The sequence below is a fragment of the Vulpes lagopus genome, chromosome 4 (assembly GCF_018345385.1).
Source record: "Vulpes lagopus strain Blue_001 chromosome 4, ASM1834538v1, whole genome shotgun sequence".
NCBI classification, from domain to species: Eukaryota; Metazoa; Chordata; class Mammalia; order Carnivora; family Canidae; genus Vulpes; species Vulpes lagopus.
In genome coordinates, this window is record NC_054827.1 from 45,001,036 (window position 1) to 45,023,280 (window position 22,245).

Consider the following 22,245-nt stretch of genomic DNA (forward strand, 5'->3'; position numbering starts at 1 on the left):
GAAGCAAACTGAGAAGAATGCTCAACAACCAGAAAGGGCATATTTTCCAATGATCTCTTGAGAAATTGCAGAGAAGGATGAAGGAAAAGGAAGACTTCTCAGAGGGTCGGACCACAAGTCATGCAGTACCATGGACAGGGAGCTCTCCTGAGGTAGCAGAACCAGAGCCTAATCATACTGAGTTTTGGGAGTAGTTTGTTATACAATATTATTGTGAAAAGGCTGTCAAATTCTAAAATTGGGATCCAGCAGGGGGCTCTGGCTGGAACCCAAGGTAGCAGAGTGCACGGCCACTTTTGCCTAGCAATTTCTGTGAGCTAATTTCTATGACTGTGTGTGCTTCCTATCGTGATCAGTTTTTGGATGCAAATTGTATATTACACTAAGTCTGTTTCTGTGCCATCATTGGATTTTGGGTGTGTGAGTGGCAGATCATTTGTTTTTTAAGTTTATAGTTCTCCTGATTAAAAGAAGCCTCCCCTGGATCTAATGTAGATGATAAGATCCCAGACTTTGACTGCAGAGGCTTTGGGGGCCTTGGGATCAAGCTGAGTAGATTATGCATGTGGAAGTAATTATGACCAAGAGGGCAGATCACAGTAGATTAAAATGTTGGCCTCAGTTGTGTGCTTATTCTGTGTACGTCCTTCGCCATGAGGCTTTTCAGATGCTGCCGTTAGAAGTGGGATAGATTTCCCTGACCTTGATTTAGGTCTGGGTCCTGAGAGTTGCTTTCACTGATGGGATGCTAGCAAATGTGATACAAGCAGAGGTTTGAAACCTGCTTGCATAGTTGGTCTTGACTTTTTTTTTTCATTTCTGCCTTTGCCATGAGAAAAGTTGCCCTGCAAGCTGCCGCTCCTCCAACTTGGACCTGAGAATAAACAGACTTGGAGCAAACCTAAGCCTAACTCACATAAAGAATCCAAGCACAGATGGACCTTCAGCTTGAAGCAGGGCCACCAGGTCACACCCAGACTAGACCCACTGATTGCCACCCATGTTGCTGACATAGGAACATAAAAATACATGTTTATTGTTGCATGCATCCAGATTTGGGGAGGATTTGTTATGAAACATTATTGTAGATGTAGCTAATCCAGGCAGGATTCTTAGACTTCCTCTTCCTTCCCCCTCCTACAGGTAGTGAGCAAGGAGCGGGGAGGAGATTGCAGTTTATCCAAGGAGTTCAGGTTGTAGCTACAGGGTAGAAAAGTGCTATTAGACAAGGGAGGGTCTCTTGGGGAACGGAAGGGTAATCTCCAGCCAGTTTGTGGTGGGCTTGCCAAGTTCATAGGTAGACCAAGAGAGAATAGAACATACAGTATGCTATAGAATGCTTGGATGCAGCAACACAGGTGAACTATGCTAAGGAGGAGCCTAACTCCAGCAAGGGGGTATAGCTCAGGGGTAGAGCATTTGACTGCAGATCAAGAGGTCCCCGGTTCAAATCCGGGTGCCCCCTACAGATGGCTTAACTTATTGCCAAATGCAAACAGAGGTCTCATTTAGGATCCTGCTCTTTGTAAAGTCACTACATCACCACCCTCCTTGAATGTTGTGTCAGTTTTCTCAAGTGACTTCTGGGCTGTGGGGCATGTCATGGTGCTGTTGCCAATGATGTGTGTGTAGCAGAAGTTCCTTAGCTCCTCATTAAAGTTTACATTATGATCAGTGGTTACTCAGCCTGTCTGCACCAGAATTACTTAAAAACAGATAAGCCCTAGGAATTATTATGTCGTAGAACTGAGGAGGTACCTGGGAACTTGTGTTTTGGGGAGGCACACCCCCCCTGCCCCCCCGCTAACTTTGACTATAACATCCAGTGATTCCAAGTGGCTGGAAAATTATTTTGGAATTTACACTATATAATTTTAAACAACATTATGGTGCCAAACATCAATGACTTTTCAGGTTAGTGCCTTCAGCCCAGGACTGAGGGAATGTAAGAGGTAAGGTGTAGGCACAGACAGCAGCCAGGGGTGCAGAGGTAAGAGAATGAGGACAAGGTAAGGAAGGTGTGGGCATGGTAGCGTGGTGACAGATGGCAGTGGCACAGTACTGCTAGGTGTGGTGACAGGCATAGCTGATAACTTGACTCTGCATTAAAATCAGAATTGAAACATGCCAATTAGACAAGCCTGAGAAAAGCATTTGACTGATAACCTAGAGGTCCCCGATTGTAATTCAGATGTGTTCTTTTTCCCTCCCAATTTTGAACCCTCTTTCCATCTTTTGAGGATCCCCAATTACGTGAGCCCTGGCAGAAGAAATGGTTCTCCTTGCAGCTGCAGAAGCCAAAATTAAAGGCTATTTTCTCCCTTTTGCCCCCTAGCACTTCTGGACCAACAGGTGCTCCTGACTCACACTACACTCAGATCAAGTGACACAGATTCTAGTGTTGGCAGAGCCCAGGCATCGTCCAGCAGCTCCCTAGCTGGTCCAAGAGCCTAGCTGGCTGCATCCCCTTGGATCGCCCCTGTCTCAAGAACCTGAGTCTCCAACTTCCCTGCAGTGCTCCGGGCTGGCTCCCTGCCACCTGGACAATGATTGTCTCACCTTTTTCCATAGACAGAACCAATTCCTATTTCTGTAACCATGTGCCTACGCTGATACAACATTTGGAACTGGTTGCAGGCCAAAGACCTCAAAGAAAGTGGGGTGGATGTAAGATTGCTTTTCTGACCTACTCGGGATTGAAGACAGTGGAAATCCAGTTGATTCTTCAGGGCTGAAAATCAGAGAACCCATGGGCCCTCAGTGGTAAATGGACTGATTAATTGACCACCTAGATTCAGTTGACCAATGGATCAGAGGCTTATTCATCTGGTAGGCATCTAATGGCTTTTTGTAGCTGACGTCTCTTCTGATTGGTTAGTATCCGTGCTGCCACGATGGCTAAATATTTTGAGTACCACTCCCGAAATAAAGCTCCCCCTGGAGGACAAAACTTTCAGGGACCAGCTGTTGTGACAAAACGGGATCTAGGCCCAAGCCAAAGCTAAAAACTCCCCCCACTCTACTGAGTGATTGAGATCCTGAAAAACAAAGAGAAGATCATCCAATCGTGATCCTGGTTGGGTTCACAGTTTCACCCACTTCCTGGATGAATTGCCACTTCAATGAAGCTTCACAGGATGTCAGGGCATTTCCTCAAATTTGACAAGCAAATTGCTACATCTTGCTTTCACTTTGGCCTCTTTTGGGACCTTTCCCGTTACCCAGGTAATGGTGCCAGGATAGCGAAATACTCAGGTACAAAGGATCTCCCTGAAAGGTGAGGTAGTGAGAGGGGTGGGTACTTGCTGTCAAGTTCTACCTACGTGTATGTATGTTTTTATGCTGTTTTTATATTTTATAATCCCCAAAGCTTTTCCCTAATATTTAGCTCGTGGGCACATGGGTGCACGAATCCATACACACACACTTGGCTGTCTCCCCATTTGAATGTATGTGATGCCCTGGCCTTTCTGCTTTCTATTCAACAGTGAACTGAGCTTTGGAATAAGAGATACAGCTCTGTTGCTTAGTTCAAAGGGATATTTAGCAGATGCCTCAGCAACAGATAAAGAACAGGAAAACACTGAACTCCCAAAGTTCCCATTCTCCCATATGTTCAGATGTGACAACAACCATTTCCATGGTCAAGCACAGTAGCCCTTCCTATATATTTGCTGATGCAATGTTTCAATAAAAACAGGTGTTGTGGACATCTAGGAATTTTTTTGGCTTCACAACACCCATTTCCCTTCCTAAAAAGTCCCAGTTTTCCTTGGATGTGGGCTAGCAGAACTAGAATCTAGGGTCTTCTATACCGAGGAAGTAGCCATGCCCTGGTACTAGCTATCTCATGTTGATGCTCTCCTTAGGATTCAAGCCATGGGCAAGAGATAAAGCACCCAGAATGGCTGGTTCTGGATGGTGTAGATGCAGTTCCCTGACCATTCTGGCCTCTTGCCATGAGTCTCTGAGGCCGACATGGCTATGCCTTTTCCAAGGGTTATTTCTGCTTCCTAGCAATTCTATGGTGTATTTCCAATCAGTTCTTTTCTTAAATTAAAAAGGCAGTTTGCTGAAAAATACCAAATGGTACAAATGCCTTCACATTCTTCTTGCTTTCTAGCATTTGGAATGCAACGTGATGCAATGCTTGGACTGGCCCAGTGGATGAGGGACAGAAGCTTTATGAGAAAAATCCATCTGGTTCTAAAGAAATGCAAAAACTGTCCCAAATAATAAAGCCATTGGTGGCACCAAAATGAGGCCAGAGATCCTGAATCTGGATGTCTCTGTGTTATGAGACCACCAGCCTGGATACTGAGCCCTTGGGACAGTATCATCAGGAGGAAAACAGGTGAGGTTGGGGGATCCCGGACGGTTGGGACCAGTCTCCACTGATCCATTTTTAATCTGTTGAAATCAGATAAAAGCATATCTTTTTTAAGTGACTCCGACAATTAGAATTGTTGGTTTTTTTTTTTTTTAAACAAAACTAACCTGTGTGGAGAAAAGCAAATAGGTCATTTCAGAGATAGTATGTTTATAATTTGCATATCATTTCTTACAATGATAGAACTACTCTGGTCACAGTCCAGGAGATGGCCTGAGACTCAGAGGCCTGAGTCTGGTGCTCCATCCAATAGCCAGTCCTTGTATTTGGTCCCAAGTCATCCAGCTGTGCTGAGCTGATGGTGTAGGGCCAACATGGCACCATGACCTCTCCAGTGAGGGACCTTCCTTTAAAACCAAGGAGTAAAAAAATAAAAAAAATAAAAAATAATAAATAAATAAATAAATAAATAAATAAAATAAAACCAAGGAGTAGGCAATGAGAAGAGCAGAGGGAACAGAATAGACAATGTAAGGCAGCCCAGGGAACCCTGCTGTGCAGAGGGTGATCATCAGGGTGGGACTAGAAGGAGTGGGCAGTTGAAGTAGGAGCAGAGTGGGAGGGAAGGAAAGAGGGAAGATTCCAGCTCTCAACGATGATTGGTGCCCCCCATAGAGATGGAGGAGGTGCAGAGCTGTGGGCGAGTAAAATCTCTAGAAGTCTCTGGAGGACAGAGCAAGTTCAGAGTCAGATAGGGGTCTGTCCAGATGAGGTTAGTCAGCCAGTTCCTCCTAGTTCAGTAGAGATGAGAAGGTACTATGCATGATGGCTGCTCAGGCACAACCACACAGGGGATGCGGTGCTCAGTGGAACACCCAACAGATGTTGGTGTTGGTGTTGACACTTAACGGGGACAGAGTTCAGGGCAAGGGCATCTGACCCCATGTCATGTAGTGCCTGGTTCAAGTCGATGTGTCACCTGTTGGCCCTTCCTCTTGTTCTGACCACATGTTTGCAATCACCCTGTCTGGGTCTGTGCTCCAATGGCCATGAACCTCTCTTTCCTACCTCACCACTTCTCCATGCATTGCACCTTCTCTCAGGTTCTATCTTCCATCCAGCACATGGAACAATGAAACATAAAGGGCGAAAAGAAAGGTGAAGGGGGGAGGTCATCTCCCGCCCAGGTTAGCGCAGAGATGCCTTTAATCATAAATGTAGATTCAAGTCATAACTTGGTCACTAAACCAGGCATGTTTTATTTGGGCCTGATTTTAATGACGGTCTCTCCCCCTCCCCCCGATCTATACCAGGTAGGACAAGCCACAAAGTAAATGGGAAGCTCCAAAATCATCGGGAACTTGTGAGAAACTCCACTTGTCCCTTGCTTCCTTCCCAGAGAGTCTGGTGTAGGGGTTCCCAGGTGAGGCCCAACAACATCTACTTTTCCTAGCCCTACTTCCCCGACCCTAGCCTCAGAGGGTCTGTTGAGCAGCTAATTCTGAGTCCTGCTCTTCTAGGTGAGTCTGGAGGATGTCCTAGCTGCAAACCTCAACATTTTTAAGGCTAATGCCTCCAGCCAGGGGCTGAGGGATGGAAGAGTGCTGGCTATAAGTAGAGGTAAGGGGCAGGGGTGGACAGACAGGTAGGGCACCTTTGCAGGGCTGTGGGGTAGCAGAGTATTACCGAGAACACCTCTGCAGGTGGAGGCGGTCAGGGTGTGGCTCCGCAGGATTAGAGTGCTTATTAGACACCTATGCACGAGTGGGGGTATAGCTCAGGGGTAGAGCATTTGACTGCAGATCAAAAGATCCCTGGTTCAAATCCAGAGGCGCCTCCTATTATGCCTGCTTTTATGCCCTATAACAGCTGTTGTGCCCCCAACATTGAAACTTCTACGATCACTGGGTGTTATACTATATGTTGGCAAATCGAACTTCAATTAAATAAATAAAAGAATGAATGAAACATAAAGAAAAATATATATATATACACACATACATATACATATAAAAGAAAGAAACCAATATGAAGAGAGAAGGGACGGACCAAGACCCCTGGGGTTCACCTCCTGCCTTTCTCACAGACTCAAGTGGGCTCCACCACCCACCCCCACCATGCTGGTCAGTCCCTCTCTAGTGGCTTCCAGTGGGTATTTGTGTTATTCTGTGGCCACCCAGCACCCGAACCCCACCCCAAAATAGTGAGTCTTGGTGAGAAAGCACAGCTCCGCAACCTGCTATACCAAACAGATGTGCAAGATGCTGCCACCCCCCCCTTCCCTCCCACTGCTGGCCTAGGTCCCAGCTCAGACTTTACAGAGTGCGCTTCCTTCCAGGACACAGAGCTCTGGCTCCTCAGCAGAGCTGGTGGTCCTTCCAGTGGTCTCTGGGGGCTACAGTGGTTCCTGCCCCACCTGCGAGTCTGTTGTAGCTTTGGCTGCGATTTCAGCCACTGGGGGTCCCTTTGAGCCTCGCCCTCCCACCCTCCCTCCAGGACCATGGGCTCCTGACAGCCTGCCAGCAACTGTCTAGTCTGATTCCATAGACAGAGGCATGTGCTGGGTTTGTACTTGTGTGGGTGACTCGTACTGGGACCCGGAGTAATTTGCAAGCAAGAGATCCTCAGAAAAATGCAGATGTGTGGGAACTGGGGGTTACCTGCCTGACCTAGTTGTACTGAAGTCAGTAAAAGTCCAGTTGGTCCTTCCTGGTTAGGAATCTAGCAGCCCAGGGTTAACAGAGGCAAAAACAGCCGAATAAAGTGTTGCTTGTACTTGGCTGAAATGAAGTGCCACTGGGAGCAAGGGACCCGTTGGCTGATTCCATCACACTGGGAATGACTGGATCAAAGGTCCAGCTTCTACATTCTCAGTCCTCGGAAGGACACGTGGGGCTCTGATGACCTCAATGAGAAAATCTGTTGAAGGCACCTCGTAGCATAGCAGAACCCCAAAGGCAAACCTGGATCTTGCAAGTGCTAAATTCATTTCAACTGGGAGCCTCCTTGGTCTCTTGCGTGAAACTTGGGGCATTTATCCGGGAAGAAGAGTACTCTCCAAATGGTAAAGGGGATTTATGAGAGGATATGGAGAAAACAATCCCAGCTCCAAGTGCTACCAATCCTCATGGGTTTCCTCTTACATCGGGGCTGATAGAACTGCTTGCAGAGGGTCCAGCACCCCTGGCCCCCGCCCACCAAATGCAGAAGCTGCCCATTCGCTGTGAGAACTGAAAACACCCAGGGGGTCCTCCTGGGCCACCAGGATATTTGTGCTACAGGCTTGGAATCCACATAGCCAATGGCTCCAAGAAGGGATAGTGTAGAGTCCCCTGCAGGGGAGGGGTGTGATCTGACTGTCCTAGGCAGTGGCTCCGCAACAAAGCAAGAGTCCCCATACCAGTTCAGAAGGCTGTGGGGCTTTGGTACCCCAAACAGGCAGCCTTAGACCCAATCCCTGCCCCCTTAGATGTGCTGAGCCCAGACATAAGGCCTTCCAAGGCAGAAGGGGCTGCTCACTCAAAGGGTGGCTTCAGCCTTCCTGGCCAAATGCCTTCCCCCGGGCTCAGCCCCGGGATTTGGCCTTGAGATGAAGAAGCAACATCCAGCCAGTGGTTGAAGAGGTGAAGCTGAGGGAGCGGGGAACAGGGGTGAGAACAAATGAGCCCAGAAGACGTGGAGTGAAGAGGGAAGGCGAAGGGAAGCATTAAAGTGTACCATCCAGGGACAGAAAGAGGAGTTGTTACTGGGCAGGCCAGAGGGGGCTTTAGGCATCAGATGAGGGGTCAGTGGGAAATGAGAGGGAGCTTATGATCAGGAGATGGTGAGTCAGCCAGAACAGGGGGCCAATAGGAATAAACAGAAACTAATGGGTCCTGGGGGGGTCCCTCCCTGGGGGAAGCCACAATCATGAAATGGTGTCAATAGGAAACAATTTGAAGTGAGCCCCTGGCTCAAGGGGGGAGGTCTGACTGCAGGTCAGGAGGTCTGAGGTTCAGATTCCCAGGCTGCTGTGAGCCTATCTTGTTTCATGCTGGATGTGAGGTGGACATCATTCAGATCATTATTTGGGAAGGCCTCGCTCATCTAGCCCAGTGCAGCCCTGGCTACAGGGAGGCAGAAGCAGCTGACAGCAGTGGGCCCCGTCATGTCTTGTCCCATGTTAGGGAAGTGGAAAGAGCCCAAGCCCAGCCATGTGGGATCTGGACCCAACCCTAGTATTAATCAGGTGTGTGTGTGTGTGTGCCTGGGCATGTCTCTTAATTATGACCTCTTTTCAAGCCTATAACATGGGCACCAAACTAAATTGGCAGTTTCCAATTCTGACTTTCCACAGGGATCGTCCCATGAGCTTGTTAAAAATAGAGTCCCCTGGCCCCATGCCCAACTGCTCTGATCTGGGCAGTCTGACCTGGAGTCTGTGAGCTGTATTTCCATGAAAGCACACTCTGCTGCTCTTACTGCCTCACACAGCAGGTGCAGTGATGGGCAGTCCAGCTGGGGACCCCCGGCCTTGGAGAAGTCCAGAGCCCTCCACTCGACACAGCCCTGGGGTAACACTGATGTCTCAGGCTGTGGCTGGCTGGTGGAGGCAGAGGATTGTGCAGAGGGGGATGGTGGACAGGAATGCCTCCTGCTTACAGCAGAGCAGGGCTCATGGACTGACTGGACTTGAGGGAGTAGGTCAGTGTCTGAAGGGGTTCTGGAATTAATTACAGAGGCCAGAAGTCTTCCTGTCAGAGTGAGGTGAGCTTTTAAGGACAGATGCTCCTTACGGGTCCTTGTGCTCACTGATTTTTGGAATGCAACTCCAGCTTCCTTATGCTCACTGGAGCTCATGATTCTACACCAAAGGCAGAGAGAAAAGAGGTAGGAAAGGCCTGTCTTTCACAGTTTCACTCCTTGGGGTCAGTCCCACAGAGCCAATCAGAATTCCTCCCTGGGGGCATGGGTCTGTGAATCTGGAGCAGGCTAACCTCCCCGTGCTGGGCTCAGAAAGCTAAGCAGCGACCCTACTGCAGTGCCCCCTGCTGGCTCTGCTACTCCTGTATTACAGGGGACCCACCTGTGATCAGAAGTAAAGAGAAAAAAAAAAAAAGTAAAGTTAAGGAAGGGGGCACCCGGATTTGAACCGGGGACCTCTTGATCTGCAGTCAAATGCTCTACCCCTGAGCTATACCCCCTTAACTGGTATAGTGGAATAAATAACACCTTATATCTGTGTTGATACATCAGGGATCAGTTTTCCTGGTTGGAATGCCTTTGCCAGCTCTGCTTCTCTCAGCTCTGGCCTTCCTCCTGCAGGAAACCAGCCAGTCCTCTCCCTGCATCTCTACTATATGCACCTGGCTGAGGATACCCTTGGGCACCTTGTTAACCTCTATGGGCGGGGAGAGCTTTAAAATCATCCAGATCACTCTCTCTCCAGCAGTAACCGTTGTTGAGCATCCATGTCAGGCACCCTGGCATGGTGACATAACTGTGACCAGGTGGCAGCGCCTTCTCCTATGCTGAGAGAAGGTCCAGAGCCCATGTCCAAATGTTACTTAATCACATAGAAGGACGTTCAGTTGGTTAAGTATCTGCCTTCGGCTCAGGTCATGATCCCTGGGGTCCTGGGATCGAACTCCATGTCCTAGGGCTCCCTGCTCAACCGGGAGCCTGCTTTTCCTCTGCTTCTCCCCACTGCTCCTGCTCTGTCTCTCTCTCAAAAAAAAAAAAAAGAAAGAAAAAGAAAAAAAGAATGTCCATGATACTTTGTCAACTGAAGAGATCGGTTACGAAACAGTGTGTCTGAATGAAATTATAGATGATCTCAGCTTTTTTGGGTGCTTTTATTTATCTTTCAAGTTTTCCATGTTGAGCATGTGACCTTTATAAAAAAAATAAAAAATAATAAAAAGATTACTTAAGAAAAATTATACTCTAGGAGAATTCCACTCCTGGGAGGTTATCCCTCAGGAACACCCATGTGAGTGCACAAAGATGCCCGTATGTGGAAACTTGCTGCAGCGTTTATCTTTTTTGTGTTAGCAATAAACTGGAAACCACCTAACTATCCACTGACAGGAAATAGGTTACAAACATGGTGCAGAGAATGGGGTATGATGCAACAGAAAAAGATAACATAGGTCCAGAGTACGATCATGGAAAGACTCTTAAACAGTATCATTAAAGGCAAAAAGCAAATTACGTGGCATGTGTATGGTGTGAACTCATTTGGGCTTTCAAAAAGACACCATGTATGCATATGATTACATAACAAAAAGATTATACACACATACAAAGGCATTAATGTATAAACATTAAATTTTTATATATATATATAAATTTTTTTGAGAGAGAGAGACAGAGAGAGAAAGGTGAGGAGGGGCAGGAGAGGGAATTCTAAGCTGACTCCGTGCTGAGTGCAGAGCCTGATTGATCGGGGATTGATCACCCCATCCAGAGGTCACAACTTGAGCCAAAACCAAGTCAGATGCCCAACTGACTGCACCACCTGGGTACCCCTAAAATATATATTTAAATATAGGGGATCCTTGGGTGGCTCAGCGGTTTGGCGCCTGCCTTTGGCCCAGGGTGCGATCCTGGAGTCCCAGGATCGAGTCCCACATCAGGCTCCTGGCATGGAGCCTGCTTCTCTCTCCTCCTGTGTCTCTGCCTCTTTCTCTCTGTGTCTATCATAAATAAAAATAAATAAATAAATCTTTAATAAATAAATATAAATTTTTATATGTATTTATATGCTATAGACAACATATCTATAAAATACATATATCATCTCATCTCCTATGGGAGAAAATAAACCAAACAGCTACTGCCAACGAGGGGATTCTTTTATTTTCCAATTTACACATGTAATAACCCAAATGTTTACACATCCCAGCCTTCCAGGTAACTGAGTGGTTAAGAATAACTGAGAGAAAGTGCTATGAGTATTCTTTCCTTTCCTGCCTTCCCTGGACCTCAGCCAGCCCCAAACCCGAAGCCCCCCTAGTCTGTCCTTCCCCTCACCACATCTGCAGCAATGTTTGCAGACATTTGTCAGTTCTGTGGGTTTTCCTGCCACCTGCCCTCCAGCACTGTCGCTGTGGTTTCACACACCGGTGGTGCACTGAACACCCAGCTGGGATGCACGATGTCCTTGGTTGGTCTGAGCTCAAAGGGCCAGCCCACTGCCCTCCCCAGACCCCAGCATCACCTGGCCCCTCAGCCACACGCTGCCCTCTTCCACACCTGCCTACTCCACCCTGACCTCTCAGCCTGCCCAGAGGCCTCTCGGACTCAAGGCTCTGGTGCCAAGGGGGCACCAAGGGGGCTCCTGATGATGTGTAGACCATGAGGAGTCTGAAAATAATGAGAGGAATGCTCACCTCCTAGGTCCTCAGAGACTCAACAGAACCAAAGGGTGACAGACAGTTCCAAAGGTGAGAAAGGTTTTTATATTCACAGTTGGAGCAAGATAGTCAAGGAAGGGATCGGCCCCAGCTCAGTGATGAAAATCCACACGGCCCCATAGAGTCAGGGGGCAGGGGTCCCTAGGGAATACTCCAGAAGAGTAAGAAAGAGAGGCAGCGCCTGCACAATCCCAGCGGGCCCCTCAGGGAGGAGGAGGAAATAAACCACCAAGAGAGGTCCAACATCAGAAGGTGTCGTGAGAGGGCAAGGACAGGAAAAGGACAAGCCACCCAGCTCTCGGCCAAAGTTCCCGGTGTTTATGAAACCGGAAAAATAAGCAAGCACTAATTAAGAAATTCAAGTCTCTCATTAACAAAAAGGAATTAGCTCCAAGGTAAGGGAAACTCCAAGGGCATCCCCGAAGATAAAAGGAGTTCTGTTTTCTCAGGTACTCATGTGCTGATAACAGAACTCAGAGGACAGAGGACAGAGACTCGTTGCCACCTGCTGGCTCTGGACCAGCATCCTGGGTTAGGCAGGGTCCCACTGTGGAGCCCTCAATGGCCACTTCTCTGTGGCACTTTCCTGACGCCCCGTGTAATAGAGATTGAGGCTTCCTTGCTGCCAAATACTTCATTATGAGAACTATCTAGAGTGTAGATCTGTTGTTGATCTAAGCCCGGAGGGTGGTGAAATGTATTTTAGGGAGTCAGGAGAAAGGTCATAAAGGTGTGAGGCGGGATAGAAATCAATGACTCTCGCTTCTGAATTCCACGCTGGATCTTGGAACTCCTTGAACTCTGAGTCTCTCTACAACACACTCAGCTGCTTGTCCTCCAAACCATGCAAAGTCATTATGCTCCCTAGTTCTGAGATGGGTGATGGAATTCACTGGTCCCTTATGCAGAAGTTTACTTGTGGAGCTTGAACAAGACATACAATGGTCTTGAACAGGGCCTCAGTGTGCGCTTGAGCAGGTAGAGAGGGCCCCCTCCCTGAGCCCCAGATCTCGGTGCTTTGCTGGTTCCAGTGGGGGAAAGACAACTTTAGGTCAATGTCTAATAAGGAAGAAGTTTAAAAAAAACACAGCATCCATTTAAATGAGGAATAAGTAGGGGGCACCCAGATTTGAACTGGGGACCTCTTGATCTGCAGTCAAATGCTCTACCCCTGAGCTATACCCCCTTCTGCTATGGTATGATTTAATTAATATTCTTCATCTGTGCAGCCACACCCAGCCTACCTGTAAAGTGATGAGTAACCACTTCAGGAAGGACCTCTCTCGGGAACTGCCAGGCCTGCTTCGGTGAAAACTCACCAACGTGCTGCATAGCAAGCAACAGGCTCCCTCCTCAAAAGCCCCTCAGCCTGTGGGGTTGGCAGGAGCCTGGAGCCCCTAGGGGTGGGCAGCAGCCTGGAGAAGCTTCGACACTGGCTGTTAGAATGCCTGCAGAGGCAAATGTCATGCCCATCATGGTGAGAACCTGAAACCCAGAAACTTGATGTGATTGAGTATCTATCCAAACCTACTGAATGAGGGCCTGACCCTCACCACCCTTACGACCTGACATTCAGTTCAGGGTACTTTCTACTAATCCACAAGTTGGGACACAAGATGATCCTCCCAACTTCCATTTCTCCCGCTAATTAGACAGAGAATGATCTACTTCAAGAAGTCATCAGAAGTAGATGGTTGAGTAGATTTAGGAATCCCCAAGAGCACGAACAGACCTGTGCTAACATAATTCGAGGACCAAGAAATGTTACTAGAGAAGAACCCCATTTGACCCAGAGGGGTTCTTATCTGTGGGCAATGCCCCCATCACATCTGAAAGATGAACTTATCTTTGATTAGCACCTTTTCATCTCCAGCCTTGCCAAGTCCCTGCTCCCCCTGCTGTCACAGGAGGTGGCAAACGTTCTCTTCTGCAAACCATCTCTCCCTACTATGGGCATTTCCCCCTCTTACCCACCAGCCTTTCCCTTGGAGCCCTGGCAATCTCCTCGGAAGCCAGTTCGAAGCTTCTCTTTTCCTCTCCTGGCCAGGAGGCTGCAGAAACTCTCATCTCTACGTTGATTTCTACCATGATGCTAAACCTCAGGATTTCTTGTTTCTGACAAAGAGGGTGGACTGCCAGGTCAAATGGAAAGGATTCAAGAGCCTGCAAGAGCACAGAACTCCCCAGAGGGCAGAGACTGGGTGCCAGCAAGAGCCCCAGAAGTGAGCACCGATGTAGTAGGACACGTGGACATCTCTAGATTACGGTGGCCTGCAGTGTCAGTGGTACAGGGGTGGGGGGCCATTCCAGAGATGAAGCCTCAACCCCGACATGTGGTGGGCAATCAGAAAAGAAACAGGCTTGCCTAAAGACAGCACTTAGGAGGGGCTAAGCTCTTAAAGAGCAAGTGTACACCCTTCATCTGGTCTGAAAAGCTGCAGGCAGTTATTTTAATTCATGTTGGACTCAGGTGACTGGTGCCACAGGCTCTTAGTCAAATGTAAATCCTCCCTGAAGAAATGCACCAGGAAACAAACTTCCTAGAACTCCCCTGGGTCAAGTTTTTAACAAATCTAAGTGTGAGAGAAGCAGGGTAGTATGGAGGCCCACAAGATAGACTCAGAAGGCAGAGAGCCTGGATCCAAGACCTGCCCCAGCTGTGAGACCTCTCTCCGCTTTCTTCTCCTCTCTATGCCTCTGCCACATAAGCTGTAAAATGATAATACCATATAGTTGATGAACTGGTGTAGAGATTCGATCAGTTAATCCAGATAAAACACTTGAACCAGGACTGGCACACAGGAAGCTCTATGTCACTGTTTGCTGAACAAATTTAAAAATGCACAAGAAAACTAGCTAACATTCATGAGAGTCAACGGAAATAGTAAACATTGGAATGGACCTGCAAAAACTCCACCTATGGAATTATTTGAATAAATCAAGGAGTGTCTTAAGAGAGAGACATGGAATCCAGATTGCAGAGCAAAAGACTCAGACATGATCACGTATCTTTGAAAAATTAATCAGATAAGACGTTCTCGAAATGGAAGATGTAATTAATTTGTTTTTTTTACTTACTTTCTATTGAAGAATTTGTACACAAAGTACACAAATCTTAAATGTATAGCTCAATGAATGTTTACATATACACACACCCAAAACCATCACCCAAATCAAGACACAGAAAATTTAAGCACCTCCTAGGGTTCCCTAGCACCCCTTTCCAATTGCCCTCCTCTCCCCAAGGATAACCAGCATTCTATCACCATGGATTACTTTTGCCTGTTCTTGGATTTATTCTTTTGAGTCTGGCTTCTTTCATTCAACCTCATATTTCTAAGATTTATTCATGTTTGTCCACTCTAACACTAATGTGTTCTTTTTAATTCCTGTTTAGCATTCCATTGCATGACTATACCATGATTTATTTATCTATTCTACTGCTAATGGATACTCGAGCTGTTTCCAGTTGGGAGCTATTAAGAGAAATGCTGGTGTGAACTTTTTTTTTAATTTATTTATTCACGAGAGACCCAGAAAGAGGCAGAGACACAGGCAGTGGGAGAAGCGGGCTCCCCATGGGGAGAGCCTGATGCAGGGACCTAATCCCAAGACCCCGGGATCATGACCTGAGCCAAAGGCTCAAACACTGAGCCACCCAGGCATCCCTGGAATGAACATTCTTATATGTACATGTGCACTCTAAAGTCTATAGCTTGGAATATTTTTGTTGAATAAGAGAGGGTTCACATTTTCAACTCTGATGATAATGCCAGACCATTTTCTGAAGTAGTTATATCAAATTGCACTACCACCAGCAAAGTAGGAGAGATACTACTGCTCCACATCCTCACAATGCTCAGTACCATCAGCCTTCTCCATTTTAACTGTCCTGGTGAGGATATAGTGCTATCTCATTGTGGCTTAAATGGCATCTCCCCAAAGACTAAGGAAGTTTGAGTTTCTTCTTGAATCCCTATTGGTCATTTGGGTCTCTCCTTTTGTGAAGGGCCTGTTCAAATCTCTTGTTCATTTTTCTGTTGGGTTGTCTGTATTTTTCTTATTCTTTTGCCCAAGTTCTTAATATGTTTTGGATATGAACCCATCAGTTATACATATATCATGTATTTACAAGGAAGTTTGGAGGGACCATGTAAGAGTGGACATTTTGGTAAAGGAAATGATCTTGGTTGGAAGACAGTAGAGTGAAGAGCTTTACCATTCATTGGGTAGGAAGTTGGTGTACTGACATCTCTAACAGTTAAAATCTTGGATTTTTCCACTGACCCAGCTCAGTCCTGCTAAGCTTGCTCACTCTATTTGTGTAAGTTATATTGTCCTAGAAAATTTTCCATGCCATCTGAATATTCTATTTTATTGGCACAAAGTCATTCATAATATAATCCTATGATCTTTTTAAAATTGTAATGAAGTATTCTTTCGAATATTTCTTATATCAGTTATTAGTGTTTTCTCTTTTTCCTTGGTCTTGTCTGGGTTATCATTTTTATTATTTGTTTCAAAGAACAACTTTTGCCTCATTGGTCATATCTCTTGTATGTTTGTGTTCTATATAATCAATTTATAAAAAAAAATGAAAAAAAATCTATTTATGCCTTCATTAATTCATCTTTATTACTTGCTTCTTTATTTTTCCTTTGGCTTTACTCTATTATCCTTTTCATTTTTAAATTAAAAAAAATGTAGAAGGGGCTGGTGGGTGCAGAGAGAGAGAATCCCAAGCAGACTCCATGCCCACCAGCACATAAGTCGGGCATGGAGCTGGATCTCATGACCCTGAGATCATGACCGGAGCCAAAATCAGGATCAGTCACTCCACTGACTGAGCCACCCAAGCATGTCCACTGTCCCTTTTATATCTTTCCTGGGATAGTTGCAGAGTTAGTTAACTTTCACCTTATCTCTTCGGAATACTGTGAATGCAGGAAGGCTTTAAATTGCCCTCTGCACACTGCCCTGGTGGCAACTGACAAGTTTCAGTATCTGATACTTTCACTATCGTGTAGTTCAAATATTTTCTGACTTCCAACTCAATTGCAATTTTTTTGCCTTTTTTGACCCCTGGATTATTTAGAAGTATAGTTTCTAATTTCCAAGAAGATGGGGGTTTTCCAATGATTTGTTAGGTTTTCTCATTATTTGTTGTTACTTGAATTTTAACTTAATTTTATTTCAGTCAGAATACATATTCATTGTGATTGAATTGCTTTGGAATTTGTTAAGACTCGCTTTATGTTCAGAATATGAATAATTTGTGTGAATGTCCCATGAATGACTGGGGGGCGGGGGAGTGTAAGTTCTGTAATTGCTGAGTGTAGGTTCTTTATGTGTTAATTAGGCCCTGTTTGTCAATCATGTTGTTCAGATCTTTTATATCTTTCTGATATATCTCTGCTTGTCCTTTCAATTCACAAAAGAGGGCTTTAAAGATCTCTTGCACAGTTGGAAGTTTTCCCGTTTCTCCTTTTTTAATCTGTTGATTTCTGCTTAATATGTTTTGAGGCTTTGTTATTAGGTGCATCAAATTTAGAATTGTGGTACTCAACTGGTAAATTGGATTTTTTATCAATACAAAATTATGGTCTTTATCCCTGGTAATGATTTTTGCCTCAAAAACAATTTTGTCTGGTATTAATACAGTTACATGATATATAGTTGCCATAGTTACATCTCTTTCTGTCCTTTTATTTTTAATATTTTTACATCCTTCTGTTTTCTACCTATCTCTCAGGAACGACCTATGGTGGTTGTTGTTGTTTTTTGATCCAGTTATATTCTTTGTCTTTTTACTGTGCCATTTTATACATTTATATTTAATGTTAACACTGGTAATATTTTGGTTTAAATCATCTTCCTTCTTTGTCCTGAAACTTCTAAGTTCTTTTACGCTCCTTCACTGTCTTCTTTTGGTAACTATAGAAAGAGACCCCAGGGGTTGAGAGATGAGATCCCTGCACCCTGGAATGGAACTGGTAGAAATCCATGAGAGTCCAGGGAGCTAACAGATTTCTCTTAGGATAGGATCACACAAAAGATGGTTAGTGTGGGTCTAACAGATCCTGGACCCAGAGTGTATACAAGGGAACCAGCAACTTGTCTGCTATTAAGAGTGACCTAGATTCCTTGGGCTGGCATTTGCCTAGAATAAAAAAAAACTGGGAGATCGGGAATAAAATCATTAGCTCTTTTCCTGTGCTGACCTGGGTGGGGACAAGAGTCTCTAGGGAACAGCAGTTTTCTCAGTGTCCACAAAAGGTGGACTCATGGAGGAGCAAAACCCAATTCCAGCTCCAATAAAGCTACATCCCTCTCCACAGCAGATTCTCTGACTCCTTTGGATCACAGGCTCATCAAGGACATGCCTCTCCCCCATCTGTTCCCTCACTCCAGCAGAGACCCTACCCCTGCTTAACAGACAGGACAGAAGCAGCCACACCTCAGAGACCCCTCTCTCCTTTCCCATTCTTCTCAAAGAAAACACGCCCCGCGTCCATTCCAAGTAAACGACTCCTTCTCTACCCTGTTGCCCACGACTGAAGCTGACTCCGTTCTTTCTCAGTCTTGCTCCTTCCCCCTTGCCAAAAGCCCACTCCGATCTCTAGCCTAAATTAGATTAGGTCTCCCACCTTCCCTGTAGCTATTCTGTATTTCTCTCTGGACAAAAGTCATCCTCATTATCCAACTCTGCTTTCTCACACTGCTCCTCATCCTGTACATCTCATCAGTCACCAGGTCCTGTATAATTGCTCCTGAAGGTTTCTCTGGAATTCCTTTGCTCCTCTGCATCTGCTTCCTTATTCTGTCTGTGCCACTGGGCAAGATCTTTATTAGCTTCAGTTTCCTGGTCTTAATCAGGAATACGTTTCTTGTGACAAATATGGTTAACTTCAGATAAAACTGCCAGGCATGGTTCCAGCACACAGTAGGTGCTCAAAAAGTAATACCAGTTAAGGAAGAGTCTTGGCAAATTCAGTCATGTAAACATTCTTGCTAATGTCTCCTAAGTGACATCATGAGATAAAGTGATGGTTCTTGCTGCTTCTTTGCAGCCTGCAGGACTCCCTGTGACCCACAGAACAAAGTCTGAATTCCAAAACCTCTCTTACAAACAGACTCTCCTCTGTTGAAGGTCTGCCTCTGACATAAGGTCACGGTCACACGCCCTCCACCCTGTCCCTTGCATAGTCATAGTGTACACACACACACACACACACACACACACACACACTTCCAACTTCCTCCAGACACACACACACACACACACACACACATCCCTGCACGCATGGTCACACACATGTGCATCCACGATGACATACAGGTACTTACAAACATGCACCATACATACCTTTTTGATCCAGAAAGCACTCCAAAACCATGGCATCTTTGTTTCTTTGTATATGTGCTTTCCACAAACTGCCTGACATTCACCTTCCAGACTCAACTGACCCCACCATCTCTGCAGAGCCCTCATGGAGTCAGCCCGGACTGGCCAGGCTCCTTTCTAATATATTTTATGTTGCAAATCACTCTTCCCAAGAAGGAGAGCCTCTGAAAAGGGGAAGGGTCGAAGAAAATATCTGACTAGATTTCACTCACCTCCGGAACCCCAGGCCTGGCCTCTAGCTCAGCATTAAGTATTTGAGGAATTCAATTGAGAGGCCAGATTGCTCTCTGGGGTTTTGCCCTGCCCCGGGGAGTGTGACTGATGGGGGAGGGGAGGCTGCAGGGCTGCTACCAGAGGCCTCCCAGGTGGCCTGGCAGGGGGGCGGGCAGGGATGACGGGAGTACGTGCAGCAGAAAGACAAATAATGAATGCATTTTCAGTGGGCCGGCTGCCTGCTGTCTACGGGCCAACCCTACTGATTCAGGATGGCACAATCACAAGTGTGGCTTCAACACAGGAAAGACACTTGTTGGGAAGATACGTTCATTCCTCTGTGGGGTGACAGGCTACATAACAGCTTAGATCTAGTACACCACAGTGGGTGAAGAGGTCTCTGCTCACATCTCCATGCCCACTACTCACTCTCAATTCTATTCATTGAACTATTGGTAAATGTCAAGATCCCTCTCCCTCCGTAAGAGGGTGAATGGTTGAGATCAGGAACTTTCTGGACCGAGGCAAGGTTCCAACTCTAAGTCCTTATATGACTCAGGAGCCCATGGGCTTCTTCAGCACCAACCAGGTGACTTTTCTTCCAATTTCACGGCTCTCTTAGGTGGGCAGGGGATCTGTTTGAGACATCAGCCTTTATTCCCACAAGCTAATAAACTCAGAAGGCCTGAGGAAGGTAGCATCTCTCTCTCTCTCTCTCTCTCTCTCTATATATATATATATATATATATAATAAATTGGGCTTTGTAGGAACAGTTCCTTAGAGACTAGAAAGAAATTTAAGTAGCGTAAGAAGCCCCAAGAACTCCCTCTTACTCAGGAATCAGCTTATACAGATCATAGCATCTCTGTCACAGGGAACAGAGACAAGCACCACCCTTGCCACTGGTGGCCTAGTTTTATGAACTTCTCCAGAGGACATTGGTCCTAAGGTTTCATATCCACTGGAAAGAATAATTCACTAAGACCAAAATCGTTGCCTTTAGCAGACAGTCTCCAAAATAGTTCGATAATGAAAGGATTCACACAGCCACCATCTGTTCACTTACCTGAGGGCCACTTGCAGCTAATAATAACTGACATCTGTGTACTAGGTGCTGTTCTAAATGCTTTAAATTCTCTCCCACACACACACACACACACACACACACACACAAACCCTATGAGGTGGTACTATCATTATCCTCTATTTTATAGATGCAAGGGAGATTGAGCTACTTATTTGGGGTGACACTCTCTACCTCACCCCAGGGACCCTTAGAATCAAATCAGACATCCCCACAAGAACTTCTGATGTCTACCTGTTGCTGCTAAATGTATGCAAGTTGTCTTCACAACTCCAAAGCATGGCAAAGTTCTTGGCACCTACCAATAGTTGATGTTCAGCGAGTCAATGAGTGTAGCTGGATGGTCTATGCACCATCTCCTGGTACCTTCCTTCTTAATCTGGAGCCATCCTAGGGAGGCAGGGGGAAGGACTATCCAAACTAAATAAGGGGGCACCTGGATCTGAACCAGGGACTTCTTGATCTGCAGTCAAATGCTCTACCCCTGAGCTATACCCCCAGGCTGCAGATACTACATAATTTATACCTTTCATCTGTTTGGTAACACTTAGCTCTGCAAAATGAAGTCATGGCCCCCTTCCAGGACTGACTTTCTGGAAGTTGCCAGACCTGGTTCATGGTAAGATATCCTCCCTCAGCTTGCAGCTTTCCAGGCCTTAGTCCCTGGTAGGGTCATTAGCAAGGAAAAGAGAGAAGCCACTTGAAGAATCCCCCAACCCACTTCCCTTGCCATTTTGGTTTAGCCCAAGACCCACCCAACTATCTCCAAAACTACCCACCCATCAGACCTCCCAGTCCTTGTCTTTCTCCTTTCAATGAAAACAGAAATGAACTCTAATTCAGACAGTATTGCAGAGCTCCAATAGTTGGGGTTTAGAGGAACAATACTGCAGAGTTCCCATCTCCCTTGTTAGAATAGCTAAGCCAGGCTGTAGACCCAGAAGGTTGAAGCAAGTGTGTAAGTGAGCTCTGGTGTGCGAAAAGTCCCCAGAGGGAAATGTCTAGCCTACATTAAGAGAACCTGTATGCTATGATTTGTCTCTGTAGGTCTTACCATGACCCCACTGTGCCAAACTTTTTGGTGGGAAGGAGGGGTGAGGGTAATAATTTAAGGTTACCATTTACTGTCCTATTCTGGGAAGTTTGTTGTATCTATGCTGGTCTACTCTGGGAAAAGCCCAGCAGAATTTCCAGCATGAGTCCCTGCCTTCTCTTTAAAGACCCAATAGAGTTAAAGAAATGAGATATATAGAGAGAGGGGGAAAAGGCTAGATGCCAAGAGGAGGAGGGATACCCAGCACATTAGTATAGGCAATCATGCAAGGGGCAATCCATCCAGATTGCTGTTGTGCAAGGGCCAAACTGTAGCTTCTGATTTCAGGAGGGACCATAATTAGCATGGATGAAAGGACATTGGAATATGGGCAACAGCTGTGAATAGGAAAAACAACTCAGCAGGGGGCACCTGGATTTGAACCAGGGACCTCTTGATCTGCAGTCAAATGCTCTACCCCTGAGCTATACCCCCTTCTTGGTAGGAGTATCTAATAAGCACCCTTTACTTTCATAGTCACACCCAGAACTCCTACAACACATTGTTTCTATTTGTCTCTAGAGAGCTGATAAAATGAGCAATTTATTCCTCCACAAACTCAGCCCAGAGAGGTCCTTGTCCAGTTCCTGGAGTCCCCAGCCTTACCCCTCCACATGTCTGCATCTCCCCCTTTTCTTCAGTTTGTGGTCATAGCAGCAGCCAGAAGAAGCACTGACTAATTACTGCAAGGCCTCTTAGGATTTACTTGTCTGCTTTTCTCT

General features: G+C 46.0%; 6 non-coding genes across 6 annotated transcripts; 2 read left to right on the forward strand and 4 right to left on the reverse strand.

The window, feature by feature from the left end:
• The first annotated feature begins 1,393 nt into the window (after positions 1–1,393).
• TRNAC-GCA lies at positions 1,394–1,465 on the forward strand. The gene has a single exon. It is a non-coding gene; the product is annotated as a tRNA-Cys (tRNA).
• A 4,631-nt stretch (positions 1,466–6,096) lies between these two features.
• On the forward strand, positions 6,097–6,170 carry TRNAC-GCA. The gene has a single exon. It is a non-coding gene; the product is annotated as a tRNA-Cys (tRNA).
• A 3,271-nt stretch (positions 6,171–9,441) lies between these two features.
• On the reverse strand, positions 9,442–9,513 carry TRNAC-GCA. Its single transcript has one exon. It is a non-coding gene; the product is annotated as a tRNA-Cys (tRNA).
• A 3,328-nt stretch (positions 9,514–12,841) lies between these two features.
• Positions 12,842–12,913, reverse strand: TRNAC-GCA. The gene has a single exon. It is a non-coding gene; the product is annotated as a tRNA-Cys (tRNA).
• A 7,944-nt stretch (positions 12,914–20,857) lies between these two features.
• TRNAC-GCA lies at positions 20,858–20,929 on the reverse strand. Its single transcript has one exon. It is a non-coding gene; the product is annotated as a tRNA-Cys (tRNA).
• Positions 20,930–21,886: 957 nt separating this feature from the next.
• On the reverse strand, positions 21,887–21,958 carry TRNAC-GCA. The gene has a single exon. It is a non-coding gene; the product is annotated as a tRNA-Cys (tRNA).
• Between the last annotated feature and the right edge of the window lie 287 nt (positions 21,959–22,245).